Here is a 6,176-nt window from a genome sequence, read left to right on the forward strand (position 1 = left end):
TCTTTGGCATTTAATGGAATGGAGCTATCCAACTATATTGACCTGTGTTTGCAAATTTTAAAAGATGCAAAAGATGACAATGTGCATTTACCCCGAACATTTTTACGCATTGATATAGCCCATCTTATTAATTTGGTATGCCGTTGGAAGTGTTTCCATAGTACACAATTTAAAGTGAAAGATTTCTACGTCCGTTGTGTTGGTATCCTGTCGCAGTGTACTACTTTGGAAGATTTTAGGGAAATTTTGCTTTCCGTTCTAGTCGTTTCACAAAGTAAAAGAAGCGGTCGAGTAAAGGATATGGATTTTTTAACGCCTTGTGAAAATCGGGAGGTCTTTCTCATGAATAGAATTAAAAGCTATAAAATAGAACAATTCGTTAATAAAACAACTAAAACAATTGAAGGGGATACTTTTGTAGACGATGTTGATAAGTACGAAGAGGAAATTTTAGCGGAGGCTTTCGTAAAAGATGCTACTAAGAATAAATTGACAGAGATACAAAAAATTCAAGCAGAAGCACTTCAAGAATGTGGTGTCCAAGGAAGTCGCCTTAATGCATATTACTTACCAAATTTTGCTCAAGATTTGTTAAGAATATGTAAACACTTCGTAATGTGGACAGGAGTTTTATCTTCGAAGTATATGGCGACTGTAACTGCATCGTCATCGTATGTGGAAAGTTACTTCAACGATTTGAAGAATTCTGTTCTCAAGAACGAGAACTTACCTATTCGAGCTGACAAGTTCTTTGTTCACCACGTACGATCTATTGAAGGTACAGTGAAATTGGTTAAATCAACTCTTTTACTGTCAAAGGAGCAACTAAAATTTAAACCAACACAAAATGTCAATTCTATTTTCATTGATAAAAGTGAAAATATCAGTCAAAATCTTGAAATATGTAATAATAATTTAGGGACCGATCTTGATCATTTAAACGAAGTTGAAAATTGGAAGGGAAAAGCAGCGCAAAAAATCAAAACGAATAAATATTTACAAAAATGTCCTGGAATGACATCAATTGAAGGCAAACCAATAACAATTAGTTCAAAAAAATTGTTATTAAGAAATGGGAGTATTCTACCTTCTTTAGTAATAAATGGCATGAAAATACAGGTAACATATACCTGTCCTTTTGATACTTTGGCCCAAGCATTTTCTGCCGCCTATGTCGATATAAATTCATATAATACATTCGTTGACAAAAGCGGCATTCAGTTTTTTGAATTAGTAAAAAATTTTGTAATGCAAGGGCCTAAGTCTTCTATTTATAAACAAAGGGCCGACCTCTTATTGAAATGGCGTGGGAATTCCCTGAAAAATAATGTATTAGATTGTTCTGGAAACGTAATAGAGCTGGCAGAATATCTCTTTAAAAATGAGCCCAGTGTCATAAATATCCGGAAATGTAAAAAATGTAATTCCGCACGTTCATCTTCTGTTGTTGCATTATGCTTAACTCCCCAATATTTTTATGAAACTGGTTTTGCTGGTGTCGAAGAAAATATAAAAAAATCTCTACGAATCGCTTTAAATCAACAATGCAAATCATGTAAGGAGGATATGGAAACTTCTACTGTTATTGGGAATCATTTAATAATTGACGTAGAATTTACAAACTTTCCGAAACACAATGATCCAGATTGGTCTGGCCAAATAAAATTATCAGATTTGCCTGTAGAGATAAATATTTTCAATGACAATTTTAAGCTTGTCGCTGCCATTACAAATTTACCTCCAAAGGTGGAGAATAGTATTGGGCACTATGTAGCATACTGCCTTCGTGCTTCAAGTAAATGGCAGCTACACGACGGCTTAAAGTCCGAAATAATAACGGTCAATCCAAATAGAATTAAAACAACGGTGTGCGTTTTAATTTTTGTTAGAAAGTAAATAATTTGCACAACACTTACCTAAACAATATTCCTCCCCTTCCTCTAGTACAACATATACAGACTTCATTTACACAAACTTCTCTCATATATATAAACTATATGTAAAATTCTATCACAAGCTGTTTGGACTCGGCGTCAACATATCAATCGGCACATTGTCTTTGTCCCCTCCACATAAATTCCCCCAACCTTCTGATAACAGCCCAGTAAAAACATTTTGCAAATATATTAGCTAAAAACGAGAAAGATATTTGTTGATTGTTGTATCGGTGGGATATAATACCGTTTACGTCCCCAACCTTTGCAGTTTGATTAATTTAATATCATGAAAAATCCTATTCTAAAGTATATCTGTCAATTGCCGTATACAGTATCCCAGTACAAATGTCACAGGAAGTAGCACAGCGAGGGTTAGGTTTCCCCCGAATATATATCACCTCCCTGTGGCTACGTTCTTGGTTTAAAAGTAGTGAAAATTGAAAACTAAGTTATTCTATAAGTGGTCTTTCCAAAAATTCTATTCATAAACCAGTACAAACGAATGCGCTATGTGCTTACTCTTGTATCGGGGGTAAATTTTCCTCCCCCACGCCCCATTTGAAGTTGTATTGATTTAATATTCTGGAACAATCCTCTACTAATGTATATCTATAGACTGGCGTATACAGTATCCCAGTACAAACGTCACAGGAAGCAGCACAGCGAGGGTTAGGTTTCCCCCGCATATATCTAACCTCCCTGTGGCTACGTTCCTGGTTTAAAAAGGGTGAAAATGGAAAAATAAGTTATTCTATATGTATTCTTTCCAAAAATTCTATTCATAGACCAGTACAAACGAATGCGCTATGTGTTTACTCTTGTATCGGGGGTTGATTTTCCTCCCCTACGCCCCATTTGAAGTTGAATTGATTTAATATTCTGGAACAATCCTCTACTAATGTATATCTATCGATTGGCGTATACAGTAACCCAGTACAAACGTCATAGAAAGCAGCACAGCGAGGGTTAGGTCTCCCCCGAATATATATCACCTCCCTGTGGCTACGTTCGAAGTTTAAAAATGGTGAAAATGGAAAACTAAGTTATTCTATATGTATTCTTTCTAAAAATTTCATTCATAGCCCAGTACAAACGAATGCGTTATGTGTTTACTCTTGTATCGGGGGTTAATTTTCCTCCCCTACGCCCCATTTGAAGTTGTATTGATTTAATATTCTGGAACAATCCTCTACTAATGTATATCTATCGATTGGCGTATACAGTATCCCAGTACAAACGTCACAGGAAGTAGCACAGCGAGGGTTAGGTTTCCCCCGCATATATCTAACCTCCCTGTGGCTACGTTCGTGGTTTAAAAATAGTGGAAATTGAAAACTAAGTTATTCTATAAGTTGGCTTTCTAAAAATTCCATTCATATACCAGTACAAACGAATGCGCTATGTGCTTACTCTTGTATCGGGGGTTGATTTTCCTCCCCTACGCCCCATTTGAAGTTGAATTGATTTAATATTCTGGAACAATCCTCTACTAATGTATATCTATCGATTGGCGTATACAGTAACCCAGTACAAACGTCACAGGAAGCAGCACAGCGAGGGTTAGATTTCCCCCGCATATATCTAACCTCCCTGTGGCTACGTTCCTGGTTTAAAAAGGGTGAAAATGGAAAAATAAGTTATTCTATATGTATTCTTTCCAAAAATTCTATTCATAGACCAGTACAAACGAATGCGCTATGTGTTTACTCTTGTATCGGGGGTTGATTTTCCTCCCCTACGCCCCATTTGAAGTTGAATTGATTTAATATTCTGGAACAATCCTCTACTAATGTATATCTATCGATTGGCGTATACAGTAACCCAGTACAAACGTCATAGAAAGCAGCACAGCGAGGGTTAGGTCTCCCCCGAATATATATCACCTCCCTGTGGCTACGTTCGAAGTTTAAAAATGGTGAAAATGGAAAACTAAGTTATTCTATATGTATTCTTTCTAAAAATTTCATTCATAGCCCAGTACAAACGAATGCGTTATGTGTTTACTCTTGTATCGGGGGTTAATTTTCCTCCCCTACGCCCCATTTGAAGTTGTATTGATTTAATATTCTGGAACAATCCTCTACTAATGTATATCTATCGATTGGCGTATACAGTATCCCAGTACAAACGTCACAGGAAGTAGCACAGCGAGGGTTAGGTTTCCCCCGCATATATCTAACCTCCCTGTGGCTACGTTCGTGGTTTAAAAATAGTGGAAATTGAAAACTAAGTTATTCTATAAGTTGGCTTTCTAAAAATTCCATTCATATACCAGTACAAACGAATGCGCTATGTGCTTACTCTTGTATCGGGGGTTGATTTTCCTCCCCTACGCCCCATTTGAAGTTGAATTGATTTAATATTCTGGAACAATCCTCTACTAATGTATATCTATCGATTGGCGTATACAGTAACCCAGTACAAACGTCACAGGAAGCAGCACAGCGAGGGTTAGGTTTCCCCCGAATATATATCACCTCCCTGTGGCTACGTTCTTGGTTTAAAAGTAGTGAAAATTGAAAACTAAGTTATTCTATAAGTGGTCTTTCCAAAAATTCTATTCATAAACCAGTACAAACGAATGCGCTATGTGCTTACTCTTGTATCGGGGGTAAATTTTCCTCCCCCACGCCCCATTTGAAGTTGTATTGATTTAATATTCTGGAACAATCCTCTACTAATGTATATCTATAGACTGGCGTATACAGTATCCCAGTACAAACGTCACAGGAAGCAGCACAGCGAGGGTTAGGTTTCCCCCGCATATATCTAACCTCCCTGTGGCTACGTTCCTGGTTTAAAAAGGGTGAAAATGGAAAAATAAGTTATTCTATATGTATTCTTTCCAAAAATTCTATTCATAGACCAGTACAAACGAATGCGCTATGTGTTTACTCTTGTATCGGGGGTTGATTTTCCTCCCCTACGCCCCATTTGAAGTTGAATTGATTTAATATTCTGGAACAATCCTCTACTAATGTATATCTATCGATTGGCGTATACAGTAACCCAGTACAAACGTCACAGGAAGCAGCACAGCGAGGGTTAGGTTTCCCCCGAATATATATCACCTCCCTGTGGCTACGTTCTTGGTTTAAAAGTAGTGAAAATTGAAAACTAAGTTATTCTATAAGTGGTCTTTCCAAAAATTCTATTCATAAACCAGTACAAACGAATGCGCTATGTGCTTACTCTTGTATCGGGGGTGAATTTTTGCTCCCTCACGCCCCATTTGAAGTTGTATTGATTAAATATTCTGGAAAAATCCTTTTTTAACGTATATCTATCAATTGGCACATACAGTAGCTCAGTACTAACGTCTCAAGAAGTAGCATTTACATAATTTTCCATCATCATGTAATTGCACCCTTATAAATATCCTCCCCATGGCTGCCGTTTTCAGTATACATTTCTCAAAATGAACAATAATATCAATTTTATAGTCTTTTGTAAGAAATCTATGTTTATAGCGTTATTCTACTGAATTGGTAACTTGTTAACTTGTATTAGTGGGTTGGTATATTTTTGGCTCCCCACCCCGTATTTTTGATTTTTTTCCCTTTATATTCTGGAACAATCCTTTATTTTGATTGTTCTTCCGAAAGGTAGCATTAAAATTTCAGTACAAAAAATGCGGGGGCTAGCGTGAAGTTGGCCCCCGCGCATATATAATTGAATATCTCGAGAATGGGGTGGTACAAAAGAGTGAAATTCTGGAACAATCCATCTTAATGCGAGTACAATCGAACCATATGGTTTATATTCTGGAACAAAAAATGCGGGGGCCAACTTCACGACGGTGTATTTGACACCAAAGATACTATCAATATACAACAATCTGTTTTTAAAAAATATAAAGTTTCTACACATATAACTAAGTTTTATTCTTTATTGTTGCATTTCTAAAATATCTTTTTCATACAATATGCAACATTTTACAAACAGTAAGAAATATTGTTATGTATAATATACTCAAAATATACTTGTTTCTTTATATGTATTATATATAAAGCGTTATATACATATATATACAGGGATAAATGTTACTAATAAATTCAAACTATTCCAGAAGTTCTAAAACGAAAAAAAAAAGATATACAATCATTTAGTTTCCCAAAAAATAAAAATCCAATAGGTTATTCTACTATTTTTGAAAAAGTACCTCAAAATGTTGATTTTGCTAATAAAAAGTCACCAAAAATTTATTTCGGAAAAATACACACGCTTTCTTGCCAAAAA

This window comes from Chrysoperla carnea, chromosome 3 (genome assembly GCF_905475395.1).
Source record: "Chrysoperla carnea chromosome 3, inChrCarn1.1, whole genome shotgun sequence".
Taxonomy (NCBI): Eukaryota; Metazoa; Arthropoda; class Insecta; order Neuroptera; family Chrysopidae; genus Chrysoperla; species Chrysoperla carnea.